This window comes from Procambarus clarkii, chromosome 2, assembly GCF_040958095.1.
Source record: "Procambarus clarkii isolate CNS0578487 chromosome 2, FALCON_Pclarkii_2.0, whole genome shotgun sequence".
In the NCBI taxonomy this organism is placed as follows: Eukaryota; Metazoa; Arthropoda; class Malacostraca; order Decapoda; family Cambaridae; genus Procambarus; species Procambarus clarkii.
In genome coordinates, this window is record NC_091151.1 from 60,610,620 (window position 1) to 60,636,046 (window position 25,427).

Below are 25,427 nucleotides of genomic sequence, written 5' to 3' on the forward strand. Positions count from 1 at the left end.
TACTCCCCTAGATGTTCTCCCCTACATGTGTTCCCATAGAAGTTTTCACTACATGTACTCCCCTAGATATTCTCATTACATGTACTACCCTAGTTGTAGTCATTACAAGTTCTCCTGTAGATATTCTCACTACATGTACTCCCCTAAATTCTCTCACTACATGTACTCCCCTAGATGTACTCACCTACATGTACTTCCCTAGATGTTCTCACTACATGTACTCCCCTATATGTTCTCACCTACATGTACTTCTCTAAATATTCTCACCTTCATGTACTTCCCTAGATATTCTCACTACATGTAGTCTCCTAGATGTACTCACCTACACATACTCCTCGAAATGTTCTCACCTTCATGTACTCCCCTCGAAATTCTCACTACATGTAGTCCCCTAAATGTACTCACCTACATGTACTCACCTAGTTGTTCTCACTACATATAGTCCCCTAGATGTTCGCACTACATGTACTTCATAGATGTTCTCACCTACATGTACTTCCCTAGATGTTTTCAACTACATGTACTCCCCTAGATGTTCTCACCTACATGTACTCCCCTAGATGTTCTCACAAACATGTACTCCCCTAGATGTTCTCCCCTACATGTACTCCCCAAGATGTTCTCACTACATATACATCCCAAGATGTACTCACCTACATGTAGTCCCCTTGATTTTCTCACCTACAAGTACTCCCATTAATGTTTCACTACATGTACTCCATTAGATATTCTCACTACATGTACTCCGCTTGATGTACTCACTGTATGTTCTCATGTAGATATTCTCACTACATGTACTCCCCTAAATGTTCTCAATACATATACTCCCCTAGAAGTACTCACCTACATGTACTTCCCTAGATGTTCTCACTACATGTACGCCCCTAGAGGTACTCACCTACATCTATTGTCCTCAATGTTCCCACCTACATGTACTCCCCTAGATATTCTCACCTACATGTGCTCCCCTAGATGTTCTTAAGCACATGTACTCCCCTAGATGTACTCACTTACATGTACTCCTCAATATGTTCTTACCTACATGTTCTTCCCTAGATGTTCAAACTTTCATGTACTCCCCTAGATGTTCTCACTACATATACACCCAAGATGTACTCACCTACATGTACTCACTTGATGTTCTCACTACATGCTCTCCTATAGATATATTCACTATATGTACTCCCATAAATATTCTCACTACATGTACTCCCCAAGATGTACTCAACTACATGTACTTCCCTACATGTTCTCACTACATGTACTCCGCTAGATGTACTCACCTACATGTACTTCCCTCAATGTTCCGACCTACATGTACACCCCTAGATATTCTCACCTACATGTACTCCCCTAGATGTTCTCACATTCATGTACTCCCCTAGATATTCTCACTTACATGTACTCCCCTAGATGTTCTCACCTACATGTACTCCCCTAGATGTTCTCACATTCATGTACTCCCCTAGATATTCTCACTTACATGTACACCCCTAGATATTCTCACCTACATGTACTCCCCTAGATGTTCTCATCTTCATATACTCCCCTAGATATTCTCACTACATGTATTCGTCTTAGATGTTCTCACCTGCATGTACTCTTCTAGATGTTCACACTACATATCTTCTCGTAGATGTTCTCGCCTACATGTACTCCCCTAGATGTTCTCACCTACATGTACTCCCCTAGATGTCCACACTACATGTACTCCTCAAGATGTACTCACCTAGATGTACTCCCCATGATGTTCTCACTACATGTACTCCCCCAAGATGTTCTCACCTACATGTACTCCCTTGATGTTCTTACTTACATGTACTCCCCTTGATATTCTCACTACATGTACTCCCCAAGATGTAGTTAACTTCATGTACTCCCCGAGATGTACTCAACTACACGTACTCCCCCAAGATTTTCTCTCCTATATGTACTCCCCTAGATGTTCCCACCTACATATACTCCTCTAGATGTATTCACCTACATGTACTCCCCAATATGTTCTCCCCTACAGGTAGTCCCCTACATGTACTCACCATTATGTACTCCCTTAGATATTTTAGTTCTCAACTACTTGTACTCTCCAAAATGTTCTTACCTACATGCACTCCTCTAGATGTTCTCACCTACATATACTCCCCTAAATATTCTCACTACATGTACTCCCCTAGATGTACTCACCTACATGTACTTCCCTACATGTTCTCACTACATGTACTCCGCTAGATGTACTCACCTACATGTACTTCCCTCAATATTCCCACCTACATGTACTCCCCAAGATATTCTCACCTTCATGTACTCCCCTAGATACTCTCACTACAAGTACTCACCGACATGTACTCCCCTAGATGTTCTTACGTACATGTACTTTCCTAGGTTTACTCACATGTACTCCCGAAGATGTTCTCACCTACACGTTCTTACCTAGATGTTCTCACTTCATGTACTCTCCTAGATGTTTTTACCTACATGTACTCCCCTAGATGTGTTCACTTACATGTACTTCTCTAGATGTACTGGCTTACATGTTCTCCCTAGATGTTCTCACTTACATGTACTCCCCAAGATGTTCTCACCTACATGTTCTTCCCAAGATGTTCTCTCTTCATGTACTCCCAGAGATGTTCCCATCAACTTGTACTCCCATAGATGTTCTCACCTACATGTACTCCCCTAGATGTTCTTAAATTCTTGTACTCCCCAAGATGTACTCACCTACATGTACTCCGCCAGACGTTCTCACTACATATACTCTCATAGATGTTCTCACATACATGTACTGCCCTAGAGGTTCTCGCCTACATGTACTTCCCTAGATGTATTTACTTACAGGTACTTCCCTAGATGTATTTACTTACATGTACTCCCTAAGATGTTCTCCCCTACATGTTCTTCCGTAGATGTTCTCTCGTGATGTACTCCCCTAGATGTACTCACCTACATGTACTCCCCTAGATGTTCACACTACATATACTCTCATAGATGTTCTCACCAACATGTACTCATCTAGATGTTCTCACCTATGTGTACTCCCCAACATGTTCTCACTACATGTACTCCACAAGATGTACTCACCTACATGTACTCCCCTAGATGTTCTCACTACATATACTCCGCAAGATGTTCTCACCTACATGTACTCCCCTAGATGTTCTTACCTACATGTACTCCCCTAGATGTATTTACTTACATGTACTTCCCTAGATGTACTCACCTACATGTACTCCCCGAGATATTCTTACCTACATGTACTCCCCTAGATGTTCACACTACATATACTCTCATAGATGTTCTCACCTACATATACTCTCATAGATATTCTTACCTACATGTACTCCCCTAGATGTTCTCTCTACATGTACTCCCCGAGATGTTCTCACGTACATGTACTCCCCATAGGTTTTCTTACCTACATGTACTCCCCTTGATGTTCTCACCAACATGTACCCCCTAGATGTTCTCACTTACATGTACTCCCCAAGATGTTCTCACCTACATGTTCTTCCCTAGATGTTCTCACTTCATGTACTCCCCTAGATGTTTTCACTACATATACATCCCAAGATGTACTCACCTACATGTACTCCCCTTGATTTTCTCACCTACTAGTATTCCCATTGATGTTTCACTACATGTACACCATTAGATATTCTCACTACATGTACTCCGCTTGATGTACTCACTAGATGTTCTCATGTAGATATTCTCACTACATGTACTCCCCTAAATGTTCTCAATACATGTACTCCCCTAAATGTTCTCAATACATGTACTCCCCTAGAAGTACTCACCTACATCTATTGTCCTCAATGTTCCCACCAACATGTACTCCCCTAGATATTCTCACCTACATGTGCTCCCCTTGATGTTCTTACGTACATGTACTCCCCTAGATGTACTCACTTACATGTACTCCTCAAGATATTCTCACCTACATGTTCTTCCTTAGATGTTCGAACTTTCATGTACTCCCCTAGATGTTCTCATTACATATACACCCAAGATGTACTCACCTACATGTACTCACTTGATGTTCTCACTTACATGTACTCCCCTAGATATTCTCACTACATGTACTCCACAAGATGTAGCTCCTTTCATTTATGCCCCAAGATGTACTCATCTAAACGTACTCCCCCTAGATTTTCTCTCCTATATTTACTCTCCTAGATGTTCTCACCTACATGAGCTTCCTTAGATGTTCCCACCTACATGTACTTCTCTAGATGTTCTCACTTACGTGTACTCCCCAAGATGTTCTTCCCTACATGTAGTCCCCTAGATGTACTCACCTTTATGTACTCCCATAGATGTTCTCACCCACATGTACTCTGCTATATATTCACACCTACAAGTACTCCCATTGATGTTTTCACTACATGTACTCCCCTAGATATTCTCACTACATGTACTCCCCTAGATGTACTCACTATATGTTCTCTTCTAGATATTGTCACTATATGTACTCCAATAAATATTCACACTACATGTACTCCGCAAGATGTACTCACCTACATGTACTTCCCTCAATGTTCCGACCTACATGTACTCCCCTAGATATTCTCACCTACATGTACTCCCCTAGATGTACTCACCTTCATATACTCCCCAAGATATTCTCACTACATGTATTCCCCGTAGATGTTCTCACCTGCATGTACTCTTCTAGATGTTCACACTACATGTATTCCCCTAGATGTTCACACTACATGAACTCCTCAAGATGTACTCACCTAGTTGTACTCCCTTAGATGTTCTCACTACATGTACTCCCACAAGATGTTCTCACCTACATGTACTCCCCTAGAAGTTCTTACGTACATGTACTCCCCAAGATGTTCTCACCTTCATGTTCTTCCCTAGATGTTCTCACTTCATGTACTCTCCTAGATGTTCTTACCTACATGTACTCCATTAGATGTATTCACTTACATGTATTTCCCTAGATGTACTCACCTACATGCACTCCCCTAGATCTTCTCAATACATGTACTCCTCAAGATGTAGTTACCTTCATGTACTCCCCGAGATGTTTTCACCAACATGTACTCCCTCAGATGTTCTCACCTTCATGTTCTCCTCTAGATGTTCTCACTACATATACACCCCATGATGTACTCACCTACATGTACTCCCCTAGATGTTCTCACCTACATGTACTCCCCTAGATGTTCTCACCTTCATATACTCCCCTAGATATTCTCACTACCTGTATTCCCGCTAGATGTACTCGCCTACATGTACTCCTCCAGATGTTCACACTACATATACTCTCATAGATGTTCTCACCTACATGTACTCCCCTAGATGTTCTCACCTACATGTACTCCCCTAGATGTTCTCACTACATGTACTCCCCAAGATGTACTCACCTAGATGTACTCCCCTAGATGTTCTCACTACATGTACTCCCTTAGATGTATTAACATGTACTCCCCAAGATGTTCTCACCTACATGTTCTTCCCTAGATGTTCTCACTTCATATACTCTCCTCAACCCGTTCTCACACAAGACAGCACATATATGACTTAATGCTTAAAGTCAATATGTTGAATATGAATTAGTAAATATGTGATATATTCCCAGTTACTTTTTTTTCCAAGGCCCAAACTCTTCCTCACGTACCAACTTGCGTCTCACAGTACCCGTCCGTCAACCTAGATAGCAGAATAGTCGTGATTGGTTCAATTATAAGGAAAATTGTACTTTTCAGGTCCCACATGGGTTGTGAAATTTACCTACTATTGTCCATGCTCTTAGAATATTATAGATCAGCTACTTCCTATTGAAGGTTCGTAGTTTTGTTTTGAGAAATATTAGTTGTTCTTAGTAAATTATAATAAGCACCAAAAATTATTACATAGAATAACAGTCCTTCACCAATCAATATTATATACCATAGTTGGTGCTTTACAAATCTTTAAAGGATGTTTTGTAGGAACGCTAACAGAAAACGATGGTTCATTGGAATGCCTATGGGGTAAACTACTCTAAACAGGATGGTATTGTGTCTACTATACCAACTACAGGATCGGTATATTGTCCACTACCACCTGTTAGGTGAGTAAGGGGTGCAATACCACCCACAGGATGGGTATGAGGGTCACATCCACCCAGAGGATGAGTATGGGGATCACATCCACCCACAGGAAGGGTATGGGGTCCAATACCACCCACAGGATGAGTATGGCGTCCACTACAACCCACAGGATGGGTATGGGGCTCCAACCACCCATAGAATGGGTATGGGGCTCCAACCACCCATAAAATGGGTATGGGGTCCAATAACACCCACTGGATGTGTATATGGCGTCCATTGCCGCGCGTCGAGCTCGAAAACCTCAGCATTCATCTCAGAACCATGCCTATTTCACGCAGATTCCTTAATAAACGTAAAAGTTTTATATGTCACAAGAAAGATAGAAATATAAGCTTCATTCTAAATACCTTACCATGGGCATATTTAAATTTAAACCGAAGATACGTGTACTTTTATAATAGCCGAGCTCCGACCCCGGACAGATCGATCGACCGAGCAACTCTCTCTCAGAACAATGTTTATTTCACGTGAATTCGTTAGTAAACATATATGTTTTATATGTCTCAAGAAAGACAGACATATAAGCTTCACTTTAAACACTTTACTATAGACATATTTAAATTTCTAATGAAGATTATTGTATTTTAAAAATTACGGAGCTCCCACCCCGTACAGACTGAACGACAGCGCAACTCTCTCTCAGATCAATGTTTATTTCAGGTAAATTCGTTAATAAACACAAATGTTTTATAAGTCTTAAGCAAGATAGAAATAAGAGCTTCATTTTAAATACATTACAATAGACATATTTATAGCTCAAGTGAAGATACATATGTTTTTATAGTAGCGCTCAGTAGCTTGTCGGGCATGGAGTGCAGACGCCTACGCACTTGCCGATATATTGTATAATTAACAAAGATACGCTAATAAAGCCTAAAATCTTATATGCCTCCAGAAAGACCGATATATGAACATTATTATAATTGCACCAAATGAAATATATCATGTTCGAGAACAAAGATATATCAATTTTAAATTAAGTTTCGACTCTCTCTCGGGTGAGAGAGATGGGGCGACTCTCGCCCCATCTATTGGAGATTCTGTGCACTAAATACCCAAAGCTACTCAAACCCTCCTAGCATTATTTAAGTAATGAAGTAATATGGTATATTTACTCACTATAATGTGGGTGCTGAATGCAGAACATGAGAAAACATATATTTACTCCAAACTAATATAATTTCATTATGAAATAAGTAGCATCAAAGGAAGTCGATGGTCCAAGCAGCAATGTTGTGGAGCGACTTATCCAAGATATATCGTTGTTTGGAAAGTGTTTGTTGGCATATCCAGTTGTCGCACTTCTCTGCTCAAATTATCACAAATTTAAATTATAATGTTAACAAGTAGAATACGTATTTTTAATAAAATCTAACATAACTAGCCAGAAAACATTTAACATTAATTAAAAAATATATGTTTGGAAGTTAAATCGACTTCATAGGACAATGGTTTTGTTATATATACTCGTTATTCGTTGACATGCGTTCGCTACTTAAACTACCATGTACTGTACTTATGTAAAATCTCCCATGTCTCTTCGCTCATCTCACCGAACCCTACAGGCTCTGTGATATATTGTTTAATTAATTGAGATTCACAAATAAAGCTAATAATTGTATATGTTATCAAAAAGGCAGAGCTTAGTTTAGTTCATTTATTATGCACTCCATACCCATCCTATGGACGATAGTGGAGTGTTACAGAGGCACATAATGGGCTCAGGGAATGAGCCCCACAATTTATATAGCCAAGCAAGTTATAATCTTGATAAGCTAGTTACAAAAGTCAATGCACATTGTCACATCAACAATGGGCTCGAGTCCGACCACAAGTACAGTTTATAATTTAAGCAACTGACATATATGGAGGGCTAGTGTCACAATTGATATGTTTATCCTACACATAACCCCCTCTCCCCCATCCAATGGGCAGCGGTGGATAGGTTACAATCAAGTTTTTCATTTTCAATTTTTCACAGAATCATCATTACATTCTGTAACACCTACACATGATCCATGGTGCCAAATATTGCAACGTTCACAGCATACCATCAGCTTCAAATCATTTAGCTTTCTGCAAATGCAGTACACTTCCATCGAGCATGACCGGATGATTCGTTTTCTTCTCAGTGTCTGAGCTGCAGGGAATGAGATGAGACACTTTCCTTTAAAGTTCTCTTGAAGATGTTGTCTCATTCTGCATATCATACGAGGTTCACCGGATCTACACCACTTGCAAGTGATGCAGCAAACGCCACAGCATATACCCCACTCATACTTGAGTCCTTGTGTCTGCTGACATTCATTATATTGCATATCAGCTTATCATCCTGGCAATTAGCAAGAGCACACAAGATAACTTCAGTAGATTTGGATGGTAATTTATGCCTGGTGTCGTATATGTTAATTTGTCCAGTTACTCCAATGTTGGAAACGGTGGCCCAGTGACAACCATCAACTTGGATAATTTGAATAAATTCACCAATTGTAACTGGCCAGGAGAGGTCCCGCTACCACGCTGGGTCATGAAGGCCTTCTAGGCTTGGCACAGTTTGTTTGATGAGGTCACATGCAGATTTTATATGAAGGTCAGAGAGCTGTACATTTGTTCCAATGTTCATTATCTCGTCATTTGTTAAATAATTTAACATTGTCGAATGTGAAGCACTGTTATCACTCTCCTTATTGTTGCATTGGTGTGAGGAGTGGCAGTGATTGGTTCAGTTTATTTTTTTTTTAAATAGGGACATAAATTTGTACTGCAGATACCAGTACAGTTGCACCGTTTCTTTATATATTTTATACTTGGGTTAGCAAGGCGAGACGCTTCTCTTAACGTGATACTGTTGGTATCAAATAGAAATAGTTTTTAAAGTATGTATCTTAATAAATTTGAACCTTATATTATCAACATCAACATATTATATTATTTAACATCAACAAATTAGATTTCGAATGTTAAAACCAATTTCAACCAATTAAAGGATTTATCCTTTTTAAAGGATTTAATTAAAGGATTTGACACAAAAATCAGTACGAAAATTATCTCGGCTGAGGATATTGAAAAACTTCAAGCTGATATTAATAAAGTTTTCGACTGGGCATCAGAAAATAACATGATGTTTAACAGTGATAAATTCCAGGTACTCAGGTACGGTAAAAATGAGGACCTTAAACATAATACAGAGTACAAAACACAATCAAATGTACCCATAGTAGGAAAACAGCATGTAAAGGATTTGGGAATAATAATGTCTGACGACCTAACGTTTAAGGAGCATAACCAAGCAAATATTGCGACAGCCAGAAAAATGATAGGATAGATTACGAGAACTTTCAAATCCAGGGATCCCATCACAATGGTTGTACTCTTCAAGTCACTTGTGTTGTCCCGTCTTGAGTACTGCTCAGTACTCACTTCCCCCTTCAGAGCAGGAGAGATTGCTGAAATAGAGGGAATACAGAGAACATATACGGCACGCATAGACGCAATAAAGCACCTAAATTATTGGGATCGTCTCAAAGCCCTCCAAATGTACTCACTAGAAAGAAGACGAGAGAGATATCAAATAATATACACCTGGAAGATACTGGAGGGCCAAGTACCAAATCTACACAGTAAAATAACAACGTACTGGAGTGAACGATATGGAAGAAAATGTAGAATAGAACCAGTGAAGAGCAGAGGTGCCATAGGCACAATCAGAGAACACTGTATAAACATCAGAGGTCCGCGGTTGTTCAACGTCCTCCCAGCAAGCATAAGAAATATTGCCGGAACAACCGGGGACATTTTCAAGAGGAAACTAGATTTATTCCTCCAAGGAGTGCCGGACCAACCGGGCTGTGGTGGGTATGTGGGCCTGCGGGCCGCTCCAAGCAACAGCCTAGTGGACCAAACTCTCCCAAGTCAAGCCTGGCCTCGGGCCGGGCTTGGGGAGTAGAAGAACTCCCAGAACCCCATCAACCAGGTATCCTTTAATGTTAAAAATTGTTCAAATTGAAATAAATATATAACACTGTACAGTACAGTTGTGTTTGCCTGCCACAGCCTGCCACAGCCTTGAGAGCACGGAGCCTCTCTCTACATTGGCGACCCAGTCTGGCTAAACATTGCGGTACAGTAGAACCTCAAGACCAAGGTATTTGTATCTGGTAACTAGTCGAGCAGAGAGCCATCATCCAACTGCATTTTGCGATCGGCCCCACCCCGTCTGGGTGGGTGTCGGTTCAGGATCTTTGTTTTCTCTACTGAGATGACTAAGCATAGTTCCTGACATGTGGACAATACAGAGTTCAGAACATTTTGGGTGTTGGTATACCCATTGGTGTGGATCAGTATATCATCCACATAGCTAATGATGTGTTCGCTGGACCTTCTAGTTACAAAGTTTAAAAGTGCACTGATTAACACATTGAACAGAGTAGGACTGAGGACACCTCCCTGTGGAGTGCCAAGTTCAAAAAATCTCGTTACACTCCTATGCCTATGGAACAATACAGATGACTTCCTGTTGGATAGATAGCCTCTTATCCACCGTAGAAGCCATCCTCCAACATTTATTTTAGCAAGTTCTCTCAGAATGACGTGTGGGTTAGCAATGTCAAAGGCTGACTTAAGATCTAGGAAAGTGGTGTATGACCTATCAGTATGCAGGGTGAGGAATGTGGTAATACAGTGATGTACACTCTTTCCATGCATAAAGCCATATATCTGGGGAGACAACATATTAATAATTTTGTAAAGGAGACGGTTGAGAACCATCCTCTCAAGACACTTATAGAGACAACTAGTGAGGGAGATTGGGCGAAAAGCACTCGGCTGGTGAGGTTTAGGAATGGGAATAATAACACTGTTGGTCCATGACTTAGGAAGCTCCTCAGTTACATAGCTCATATTATACAATTGAAGAAAGGTATTCCCTGGAACTAGCAGAAGCATATGCAGTATGCCGTCAGTAACTCCATCCTCCCCGGGTGATGTTGCTTTGCCTTTATGTAGAGCAGAATCTAGTTCGTATTCAGTAAAAGCATGTCACAGTCATCCTCTTGATGAAGCATGAAGTCAAGGAGCCTTGCCCTATCAGTATATCTATCATTTAATTCATTCTGCGAGGGTAGAGGAAGACTGTCAAAGCTGGAAGTCGTGGCCCAAGCACCAACAAGCTCATTTGCTCTGTGCAGAGGATTAGGGTACGAGATCTCTGCAGCATTTTTCCCTTTGATCTTGTTGATATCCTTCCATGCCCGACTTAGTGGCGTGTGAGAATTGAGACCACGGACAAAAGTTTCCCAGTCTGTCTGCCTCAGCTCCACCATACGTTCCCTGGCCTTAGCCAGAGCCGCTTGAAAGAGCCGAAGCATTTCAGCAGTGCGGGTCCTTCTACAAGCTAGTCCAATTATTCTGGCAGTGCGTTTTAGTGTCTGCAATTTAGAATCATTATAATAAACATAAGTGCTATGACCAGTGTAATTTGGGTTACGTGGCCTGGACGATGGATCAAGTGATTCTATAAACTGGTTGATAGTACCTGTGAGCTCATTGTTAAAATCTTCAACTGATGAAGGCTCAGATGACTGCACCATTCTGACACATGGGCAACAAGATTGTCTCGTTGATCGATGGGTACAGCCAGCCTCTTCCGCTTGAACACTCCACCAGGGAGGATAGAGCTGCCAATGCTTACAGTGGCTAATATGGCCAGATGATCAGACGCCATAACTGGCACTATTGACGAGGCGCACACGGTGTGGGAGACGTTGAAACCGAGACATAGATCAGGAATACCTCCGTAGATATGCGTCGGTTCAAGGTCACCCACAATCTGTGCATCATCGTGACTACCTAATAGTGACAACAGATGGTTGCCGTTACGATTACTGAACTGCGAATTACCAATATTCCTATGTCTAGCGTTATAATCACCTTTAATGATGGTAGGCTCAGTCTGAATACAGATAGGAAGGTCAGCATAATTAAAGTTACAAGGAGTCGATTATTTAGTACATAGTTGTTTTTCTCTTAAACTGGATGATAGAGGGGGAGTCTTTAACATGATTGGGAATACATACATACATACATACATACATACATACATACATACATACATACATACATACATACATACATACATACATACATACATACATACATACATACATACATGCATGCGTACATCCATTCATACATACATACATACATACATACATACATACATACATACATACATACATACATACATACATACATACATACATACATACATACATACACACATACATACATGCATACATGCATGCATACATACATACATACATACATACATACATACATACATACATACATACATACATACATACATACATACATACATACATACATACATACATGCGTATATACATGCGTATATAAATACATACATACATACATTACACACATACATACATACATGCATGCGTACATACATACATCCATCCATCTATCCATACATACATACATACATACATACATACATACATACATACATACATACATACATACATACATACATACATACATACATACATACATACATGCATGCGTACATACATACATCCATCCATCTATCCATTCATACATGCATACATACATACACACATACATACATACATACATACATACATACATACATACATACATACATACATGCATGCATGCATGCATGCATACATACATACATACATACATACATACATACATACATACATACATACATACATACATACATACATACATACATACATACATGCATACATACATGCATGCATGCGTACATACATCCATCTATCCATTCATACATGCATACATACATACATACATACATACATACATACATACATACATACATACATACATACATACATACATACATACATACATACATACACGTCCAGCCAGCATATAGCTATTTCGGGACAAAATCCAATACAGTTTATATTGGTGAAACGCCACTGTGATGAGGAGTTGAAATATCACAGGAACTGTAGGTTAATGTGTGACATAAGTGAGGTTAGATGAGGCATCTACAAGCATCAGCTGGAGGCTGATGGAGTGTTGTGGAGGCTGGTGTTACTATGTCCAGATGTTGGAGGGTGGATTTGACTCTCCCACCCTCCCTCCCCCTCCCCCCCCCCCCCCCACACATTGACCGCAGTACGTCTAAGGTTACTTTCCACTCTCGCTTACCAAGGGTATAACCCCCGCCCCCCCAACACACACACATGCATCAGATTCTTAACTTACAATATTTATGATTTACCAATTTATGTTACTACACTGACTGTCAATTTCACAATATTGTATAAACTTTGATGAATCGCTCGTCTATGGGGCATCCAATAGTCTCCGTGGTGTAGTGGTAAGACACTCGCCTGGCGTTCCGCGAGCGCTATGTCATGGGTTCGTATCCTGGCCGGGGAGGATTTACTGGGCGCAATTCCTTAACTGTAGCCTCTGTTTAACGCAACAGTAAAATGTGTACTTGGATGAAAAAACGATTCTTCGCGGCAGGGGATCGTATTCCAGGGACCATAGGATTATGGACTTGCCCGAAACGCTACGCGTACTAGTGGCTGTTCAAGAATGTAACAACTCTTGTATATATCTCAAAAAAAAAAAAAAAAAAAAAAAAAAAAAAAAATAATGTTAGCAGACTTCTAGATGTTACCACTGCTAGGTTTAGGCTCAGCTACAAGTACCTCTGGAAGTTTGTAACATCTGATGATGTAGATTTGACTAAATGTAAACTCTGTCAGCAGAACTATTCGCATACTTTGCGTCATTATATAATGGAATGTGAAAAATCGCGGAATTTAAAGATAACAACATCAATAGTGTCCATGAAATGTGTAAGTACTTCATTCATAATGATGTGCTGCTCGAAATCTTAGCGAAGTATCCAAAATTTGCTTACTGTAGGTAATGCATACACATGACTGTAAAGCTGCCGCCCAGTTGGGTGGGTGTGGAGCACATGACTGTAAAGCTGCCGCCCAGTTGGGTGGGTGTGCAGCACATGACTGTAAAGCTGCCGCCCAGTTGGGTGGGTGTGGAGCACATGACTGTAAAGCTGCCGCCCAGTTGGGTGGGTGTGGAGCACATGACTGTAAAGCTGCCGCCCAGTTGGGTGGGTGTGGAGCACATGACTGTAAAGCTGCCGCCCAGTTGGGTGGGTGTGGAGCACATGACTGTAAAGCTGCCGCCCAGTTGGGTGGGTGTGGAGCACATGACTGTAAAGCTGCCGCCCAGTTGGGAGAGTGTGGAGCACATGACTGTAAAGCTGCCGCCCAGTTGGGTGGGTGTGGAGCACATGACTGTAAAGCTGCCGCCCAGTTGGGTGGGTGTGGAGCACATGACTGTAAAGCTGCCGCCCAGTTGGGTGGGTGTGGAGCACATGACTGTAAAGCTGCCGCCCAGTTGGGAGAGTGTGGAGCACATGACTGTAAAGCTGCCGCCCAGTTGGGTGGGTGTGGAGCACATGACTGTAAAGCTGCCGCCCAGTTGGGTGGGTGTTGAGCACATGACTGTAAAGCTGCCGCCCAGTTGGGTGGGTGTGGAGCACATGACTGTAAAGCTGCCGCCCAGTTGGGTGGGTGTTGAGCACATGACTGTAAAGCTGCCGCCCAGTTGGGTGGGTGTGGAGCACATGACTGTAAAGCTGCCGCCCAGTTGGGTGGGTGTGGAGCACATGACTGTAAAGCTGCCGCCCAGTTGGGTGGGTGTGGAGCACATGACTGTAAAGCTGCCGCCCAGTTGGGAGAGTGTGGAGCACATGACTGTAAAGCTGCCGCCCAGTTGGGTGGGTGTGGAGCACATGACTGTAAAGCTGCCGCCCAGTTGGGTGGGTGTGGAGCACATGACTGTAAAGGTGCCGCCCAGTTGGGAGAGTGTGGAGCACATGACTGTAAAGCTGCCGCCCAGTTGGGTGGGTGTGCAGCACATGACTGTAAAGCTGCCGCCCAGTTGGGTGGGTGTGCAGCACATGACTGTAAAGCTGCCGCCCAGTTGGGTGGGTGTGGAGCACATGACTGTAAAGCTGCCGCCCAGTTGGGAGAGTGTGGAGCACATGACTGTAAAGCTGCCGCCCAGTTGGGTGGGTGTGGAGCACATGACTGTAAAGCTGCCGCCCAGTTGGGTGGGTGTGCAGCACATGACTGTAAAGCTGCCGCCCAGTTGGGTGGGTGTGGAGCACATGACTGTAAAGCTGCCGCCCAGTTGGGTGGGTGTGGAGCACATGTGTGTAAAGCTGCCGCCCAGTTGGGTGGGTGTGGAGCACATGACTGTAAAGCTGCCGCCCAGTTGGGTGGGTGTGGAGCACATGACTGTAAAGCTGCCGCCCAGTTGGGTGGGTGTGCAGCAAGACTAGTAACTGTGTGACTCACCATAAATGTAAAGTGCCTTGTATAGTGACTGTTGTGAGCCTCTTGTAGAATCACTTGTGACACAAAAGATTACTGATGTGTGTATTTGTGGTGGTGATTAAATATGTATGTGTATGTATATATGTATACGTATGAATATGTACATGTATGCATAAGTATGTGTACATTAATAATTTTGTAACTAGCGTCAAAAGATTGTTATTTGCTTAGCTAAACGAACTAGAGGGTTCAGTTCCTGAACCGATTATGTGCCTCTGTAATCCTTTACACCACCGCCCACGGGATGTGTATTATGGGGTGCATAATAAAGAAAGAAAATGAATGGACCGAACCCCACAATTCATTTAGCTAAGCAAGTTACAATCTTAATGAGCTAGTTACAAAATTCACTATAAGTCGTCACATCATAAATGGGTTCGAGATCGACCACAAGTAGTGCATTACATAAATTTATCAGTATTGTGCAGCCTGTGATCCCCGCCTGGCTGGATACTGATACCTAGGTAATTTTCATGTGTCCGGACACCGGCAATAAGGTGGTATTATTTATTTAACTTAAGATATATATATTTTTAAATGTTGTCACATTAACGGCTACATCTTCCTTTCTTCTGACATATAGATTTTTAAGATTAATTAAAATATATGGAAACTAATTATACAATTTATTGGCTGGTGTGCAGGGCTTCACACTCTCAGAGCAAGCCATCAAGTAACTATCAAAACGCATATATCTTCGTTTTCACTTCAGTTATATTTATGACAAAGGATTTTAAATGTAGCCTATATTTCTACCTTTCAGATGACATAAATACTTTCGTTAATTACAATATCTAGATCAAACTAACATTGATTTTCAAATGGTTGTATATTTTCCATCAATGGAGAGCATCAGCCAAGAAGCCTTCTTTAAAATATGAATATCTTTCCTCACCCAATAAGATCTAATCTCTGAATAAAACGCAAAAAACGACTTGATTGTAACCTATCCACCGCTGCCCATTGGATGGGGGAGAGGGGGTTATGTGTAGGATAAACATATCAATTGTGACACTAGCCCTCCATATATGTCAGTTGCTTAAATTATAAACTGTACTTGTGGTCGGACTCGAGCCCATTGTTGATGTGACAATGTGCATTGACTTTTGTAACTAGCTTATCAAGATTATAACTTGCTTGGCTATATAAATTGTGGGGCTCATTCCCTGAGCCCATTATGTGCCTCTGTAACACTCCACTATCGTCCATAGGATGGGTATGGAGTGCATAATAAATGAACTAAACTAAGCTCTGCCTTTTTGATAACATATACAATTATTAGCTTTATTTGTGAATCTCAATTAATTAAACAATATATCACAGAGCCTGTAGGGTTCGGTGAGATGAGCGAAGAGACATGGGAGATTTTACATAAGTACAGTACATGGTAGTTTAAGTAGCGAACGCATGTCAACGAATAACGAGTATATATAACAAAACCATTGTCCTATGAAGTCGATTTAACTTCCAAACATATATTTTTTAATTAATGTTAAATGTTTTCTGGCTAGTTATGTTAGATTTTATTAAAAATACGTATTCTACTTGTTAACATTATAATTTAAATTTGTGATAATTTGAGCAGAGAAGTGCGACAACTGGATATGCCAACAAACACTTTCCAAACAACGATATATCTTGGATAAGTCGCTCCACAACATTGCTGCTTGGATCATCGACTTCCTTTGATGCTACTTATTTCATAATGAAATTATATTAGTTTGGAGTAAATATATGTTTTCTCATGTTCTGCATTCAGCACCCACATTATAGTGAGTAAATATACCATATTACTTCATTACTTAAATAATGCTAGGAGGGTTTGAGTAGCTTTGGGTATTTAGTGCACAGAATCTCCAATAGATGGGGCGAGAGTCGCCCCATCTCTCTCACCCGAGAGAGAGTCGAAACTTAATTTAAAATTGATATATCTTTGTTCTCGAACATGATATATTTCATTTGGTGCAATTATAATAATGTTCATATATCGGTCTTTCTGGAGGCATATAAGATTTTAGGCTTTATTAGCGTATCTTTGTTAATTATACAATATATCGGCAAGTGCGTAGGCGTCTGCACTCCATGCCCGACAAGCTACTGAGCGCTACTATAAAAACATATGTATCTTCACTTGAGCTATAAATATGTCTATTGTAATGTATTTAAAATGAAGCTCTTATTTCTATCTTGCTTAAGACTTATAAAACATTTGTGTTTATTAACGAATTTACCTGAAATAAACATTGATCTGAGAGAGAGTTGCGCTGTCGTTCAGTCTGTACGGGGTGGGAGCTCCGTAATTTTTAAAATACAATAATCTTCATTAGAAATTTAAATATGTCTATAGTAAAGTGTTTAAAGTGAAGCTTATATGTCTGTCTTTCTTGAGACATATAAAACATATATGTTTACTAACGAATTCACGTGAAATAAACATTGTTCTGAGAGAGAGTTGCTCGGTCGATCGATCTGTCCGGGGTCGGAGCTCGGCTATTATAAAAGTACACGTATCTTCGGTTTAAATTTAAATATGCCCATGGTAAGGTATTTAGAATGAAGCTTATATTTCTATCTTTCTTGTGACATATAAAACTTTTACGTTTATTAAGGAATCTGCGTGAAATAGGCATGGTTCTGAGATGAATGCTGCGGTTTTCGAGCTCGACGCGCGGCAATGGACGCCATATACACATCCAGTGGGTGTTATTGGACCCCATACCCATTTTATGGGTGGTTGGAGCCCCATACCCATTCTATGGGTGGTTGGAGCCCCATACCCATCCTGTGGGTTGTAGTGGACGCCATACTCATCCTGTGGGTGGTATTGGACCCCATACCCTTCCTGTGGGTGGATGTGATCCCCATACTCATCCTCTGGGTGGATGTGACCCTCATACCCATCCTGTGGGTGGTATTGCACCCCTTACTCACCTAACAGGTGGTAGTGGACAATATACCGATCCTGTAGTTGGTATAGTAGACACAATACCATCCTGTTTAGAGTAGTTTACCCCATAGGCATTCCAATGAACCATCGTTTTCTGTTAGCGTTCCTACAAAACATCCTTTAAAGATTTGTAAAGCACCAACTATGGTATATAATATTGATTGGTGAAGGACTGTTATTCTATGTAATAATTTTTAGTGCTTATTATAATTTACTAAGAACAACTAATATTTCTCAAAACAAAACTACGAACCTTCAATAGGAAGTAGCTGATCTATAATATTCTAAGAGCATGGACAATAGTAGGTAAATTTCACAACCCATGTGGGACCTGAAAAGTACAATTTTCCTTATAATTGAACCAATCACGACTATTCTGCTATCTAGGTTGACGGACGGGTACTGTGAGACGCAAGTTGGTACGTGAGGAAGAGTTTGGGCCTTGGAAAAAAAAGTAACTGGGAATATATCACATATTTACTAATTCATATTCAACATATTGACTTTAAGCATTAAGTCATATATGTGCTGTCTTGTGTGAGAACGGGTTGACTCTCCTAGATGTTCTTACCTACATGTACTCATCTAGATGTACTCCCCCAGATGTTATCACTACATGTAATCCCCAAGATGTTCTCACGTACATGTTCTCCCCTAGATGTTCTCACCTTCATGTTCTTCCCTAGATGTTCTCACCTCATGTACTCCCCTAGAAATTCTTACCAACATGTACTCCCCTAGAAGTATTTACTCACATGTACTTTACTAGATGTACTCACCTACATGTACTCCCCTAGATGTTCTCACCTACATGTACTTCTCTAGATGTTTTCAACTACTTCTACTCCTCTAGATATTCTCACCTACATGTACTCTTCTAGATGTTCTCACCAACATGTACTCCCCTAGATGTTTTCCCCATCATGTACTCCCCTAGATGTTCTCACTACATATACACCCAAGATGTACTCACCTACATGTACTCCCCTAGATGTTCTCACCTACATGTATTCCCTTGATATTCTCACTACACGTAATCCCCAAGATGTAGTTACCTTCATGTACTCCCCCAAGATGTACTCATCTACACGTTCTCCCCCTAGATTTTCTCTCCTATATGTAATACCCTAGATGTGCTCACCTACATGAGCTCCCTTAGATGTTCCCACCTACATGTACTCCTCTAGATGCACTCACCTACATGTACTCCCCAAGATGTTCTCCCCTAGATGTACTCACTACATGTTCTCCTGTACATATTCTCACTATATGTACTCATATAAATATTCTCACTACATGTACTTTCCTATATGTACTCACCTACATGTACTTCCCTTGATGTTCTCACTACATGTTCTCCTGTACATATTCTCACTACTTGTACTCATATAAATATTTTCACTACATGTACTTTCCTATATGTACTCACCTACATGTACTTCCCTTGATGTTCTCACTACATGTACTCTCCTAGAGGTACTCATCTACATGTACTCTCCTAGAGGTACTCATCTACATGTACTTCCTTAGACGTTCTCACTACATGTACTCCGCTAGATGTACTCACCTACATGTACTTCCCTCAATGTTCCCACCTACATGTGCTCCCCTAGATATTCTCACCTACATGTACTTCCCTAGATGTTCTCACCTTCATATACTCCTCTAGATGAATTCACTTACATGTACTTCCCTAGATGTACTTACCTACATGTACTCCTCCAGATGTTCACACTACAAATACTCTCATAGATGTTCTCACCTACTTGTACTCCCCTATATGTTCTCACCTACATGTACTTCCCTAGATGTTCTCACTACATGTACTTTCAAGATGTACTCACTTACATGTACTCCCCAAAATGTTCTCACCTACATGTTCTTTCCTAGATTTTCTCACTTCATGTACTCTCCTAGATGTTCTTACCTACATGTACTCCTCTAGATGAATTCACTTACATGTACTTCCCTAGATGTACTTACCAACATGTACTCCCCTAGATATTCTCACTACATGTACTCCCCTAGATGTACTTAGTACCTGTTCTTCTGTAGATATTCTCACTACATGTACTCCCCTAGATGTACTCACCTACATGTAATTCCCAAGATGTTCTCACCCACAAGTTCTTCCCTAGATGTTCTCACTTCATGTACTCTCCTAGATGTTCTTACCTACATGTACTCCCCTAGATGTATTCTCTTACATGTTTTCCCTAGATGTACTTACTACCTGTTCTCCTGTAGATATTCTCACTACATGTACTCCCCTAGATGTACTCACCTACATGTAATTCCCAAGATGTTCTCACCCACAAGTTCTTCCCTAGATGTTCTCACTTCATGTACTCCCCTACATGTTCTCACCTACATGTACTCCCCTAAATGTTCTCAATTACTTGTACTCTCTTAGATGTTCTTACCTACATGTACTCCTCTAGACGAATTCACTTACATGTACTTCCCTAGATGTACTTACCTACATGTACTCCCCTAGATATTCTCACCTACATGTTCTTCCCAAGATGTTCTCACTTCATGTTCTCCCCTAGATGCTCTTACAAACATGTTCTCCCCTAGATGTATTTACTTACATGTACTTCTCTAGATATACTCACCTACATGTATTCCCGTAGATGTACTCACCTACATGTACTTCACTAGATGTTCTCAACTACTTGTACTCCCCTAGATGTTCTCTCCTACATGAACTTCCCTAGATGTTCTCACTAACATGTACTTCCCTAGATGTTCTCTCCTACATGTACTCCCCTAGATGTTCTCAATACATATACACCCCAAGATGTACTCATCTACATATACTCCCTTAGATGTTCTTACTTATATGTACTCCTCTAGATGTTCTCACCAACATGTACTCCCCTAGATGTTCTCCCCTACATGTACTCCCCTAGACGTTCTCACTACATATACACCCCAAGATGTACTCATCAACATGTACTCCGCTAGATATTCTCACTACATGTACTCTCCAAGAAGTAAATACCTTCATGTACTCCCCAAGATGTACTCATCAACACGTACTCCCCCTAGATTTTCTCTTCTATGTGTACTACCCTAGATGTTCTCACCTACATACACTCCCCTAGATGTTCCCTCTACCTACATGTACTCCTCTAGTTTTACTCACATGCATGTACTCCCCAAGATGTTCTCCCCTACATGTAGTCCCCCTAGATGTACTCACCTTTATGTACTCCCCTAGATGTTCTCACCTACATGTACTCCCCTAGATGTTCTCCCCTACATGTGTTCCCATAGAAGTTTTCACTACATGTACTCCCCTAGATATTCTCATTACATGTACTACCCTAGTTGTAGTCATTACAAGTTCTCCTGTAGATATTCTCACTACATGTACTCCCCTAAATTCTCTCACTACATGTACTCCCCTAGATGTACTCACCTACATGTACTTCCCTAGATGTTCTCACTACATGTACTCCCCTACATGTTCTCACCTACATGTACTTCTCTAAATATTCTCACCTTCATGTACTTCCCTAGATATTCTCACTACATGTAGTCTCCTAGATGTACTCACCTACACGTACTCCTCGAAATGTTCTCACCTTCATGTACTCCCCTCGAAATTCTCACTACATGTAGTCCCCTAAATGTACTCACCTACATGTACTCACCTAGTTGTTCTCACTACATGTAGTCCCCTAGATGTTCTCACTACATGTACTTCCATAGATGTTCTCACCTACATGTACTTCCCTAGATGTTCTCACTACATGTACTCCCCTAGATGTTCTCACTACATGTACTCCCCAAGATGTACTCACTTACATGTACTCCCCAAGATGTTCTCACCTACATGTTCTTTCCTAGATGTTCTTACCTACATGTACTCCTCTAGATGAATTCACTTACATGTACTTCCCTAGATGTTCTCACTTAATGTAGTCTCGTAGATGTTCTTACCTACATGAACTCCATTAGATGTATTCACTTACATGTACTTCCCTAGATGTACTCACCTACATGCACTCCCCTAGATATTCTCAATACATATACTCCCCAAGATGTAGTTACCTTCATGTACTCCCCAAGATGTACTCATCTACACGCATTCCTTCTAGTTTTTCTCTCCTATATGTACTCCTCTAGAAGTACTCACCTACATGGACTCCCTAAGATGTTTTCCCCTACATGTAGTCCCATAGATGTATTCACCTTTATGTTCTCCCCTAGATGTTCTCACATACATGTAAACCCCTACATGTTCTCACCTACATGTACTCCCCTAGATGTTCTCAACTACTTGTACTCTCCAAGATGTTCTTACCTACATGTACTCTTCTAGATGTTCTCACCTACATGTACTCCCCTAGATGTTTTCACCAACATGTACTCCCTCAGATGTTCTCACCTTCATGTTCTCCCCTTGATTTTCTCACTACATGTACTCTCCAAGATGTATTAACCTTCATGTACTCCCCAGATGTACTCATATACACGTAATCCCCTCTAGATTTTCTGTCCTATATGTACTCATCTAGATGTTCTCCCCTACATGTACTCCCCTAGATGTTCTCACCTACATGTACTCCCCTAGATGTTCTCACCTAAAAGTGTTCCCTTTGAGGTTTTCACTACATGAACTCCCCTAGATATTCTCACTACATGTACTCACTTAGATATACTCAATACATGTACTCCTCTAGATGTACTCACCTACATGTACTTCCCAAGATTTTCTCACTACATGTACTCTGCTAGATGTACTCACCTACATGAACTTACCTCAATGTTCCCACCTACATGTTCTCCCCCAGATATTCTCACTACATGTACTCCCCCTAGATATGCTCACCTACATGTACTCCCCTAGATGTTCTCACCTGCATGTACTCCCCTAGATGTTCTCACTTACATGTACTCCCCTAGATGATCTCACCTTAATATACTCCCCTAGATATTCTCACTACTTATACTTCCCCTAGATGTACTCACCTACATGTACTCCTCTAGATGTTCACACTACATGTACTCCCCATGATGTACTCACCTAGATGTACTCCCCAAGATGTTCTCACCTACATGTACTCCCCTAGATGTTATTTCGTACATGTGCTCCCCAAGATGTTCTCACCTACATGTTCTTCCCTATATGTTCTCACTTCATGTACTCTCTTTGATGTTCTTTCCTACATGTACTCCCTTAGATGTATTCACTTACATGTTTTCCCTAGATGTACTCGCCTACATGTACTCCCCTAGATGTTCTCACCTACATATACTCACCTAGATGTTCTAAACTACTTGTACTCCCCTAGATGTAGTTACCATCATGTACTCCCCAGATGTACTCCTCTACACGAACTCCCCCCCAGATGTACTCCTCTACACGTACTCCCCCCCAGATTTTCTCTCCTATATGTACTCCCCCTAGATGTTTTCACCAACATGTACTCCCCTAGATGTTCTCACTACATATACTCCCCAAGATGTAGTTACCTTCATGTATTCCCCAGATGTAGTTACCTTCATGTACTCCCCAGTTGTACTCATCTACACGTACTCCTCTCTAGATTTTCTCTCCTTTATGTACTCTCCTAGATGTACTCACCTACATGTACTTGTTACGGCCCTATTGGGTCGCAACTGGGGTTCTTCTCTGATGTTTGAGTTTGGGTATCCAGCCCCAAGTTAGTAGTGGCTTTTAAGGGGTGTATTCCATAACGCAGGTAAATTAAAGGAGAAGGGATACAAATGCACTAAATTTAAATATATATATTACCACCACCAATAAATAAATATATAAACTGTCACACAGGGGGTATAAACACTATAGTGTACAGAATGGTCTTCCTCTGAAGACGCGGAATGTTCCACGGTGCTCAAGATGAGTAGCCCTGGTTCTCTCCTCGTGGCCTCACGATGAATCCTTAGATTCTCTAGGCGAATCTACCCTGGCCACAGGCCAGCCAAATCATAGTCCCACTGGGTGCACCGTCGTGGAGGCCTTCAACCACAAATCCAGCCAGTAGCTGGCAGGTTCACTTCAGCTCCGCTGCGTAGGCCACTCCACGACCGATACTAGGGTTGCGAGCCCTAGGCAGGAGCCTCGGGTGATTCCGCTGATCACTCTCCTCCCTATAGCACCACAGTGGCTAGTCTCTTCCACCAGTCAACCCCCGGGTACGACAATTCCTCAACTCTGCCACGTCACAGGCAGGCTAACACTCTCAGCAGTGTTTGTCCGGGAGCAACTCACAGCTTCTGCAGCAAACACGTGGAGAGACTTTGGCTGCCTTGGGTAGACTGCCCATCGTCCAATCCAGCAGTCCCAGGTCGACTCTGTAATCAGACACGTCATCAGTACTAGGGACACCCTAGGGCACCTCACTTATGGGCTTAGACACAAACGCCCACCTATCCACTCCATAGATGGCGTTGCTGTCTAAGCGTCACCTCACCAGAGGTCAGCAGCGGCTATGTCACGAGCTGATTAAGACGGGAATCCAGCCCCTGTGGCCGGTAAATCTCATCCTCACTAGATGGCGTCGTCCATTTGGAGGGGTTTCGGGAGCTGACCCTCAGATGACGTTGTCGTCACTGCTCCGTGCTACGATGCTGGGCTAGGGTCCGTAACAGTACTCCCCTAGATGTTCTCACTATATGTACTCACCTAGATGCTCTCACCTACATGTACTCTAATAAACGTTCTCACATACATGTACTCGCCTAGATGTTCTCACTACATGTACTCCTCAAGATGTTCTCAACTACATGTACTCCCATAGATATTCTCGCCTACATGTACTCCCCTAGATGTACTCACTTATATGCACTTTCCTAGACGTACTGAAATACATGTACTCCCCAAGATGTTCTCACCTACATGTTCTTTCCTAGATGTTTTCACCTACCTGTACTCCCCTA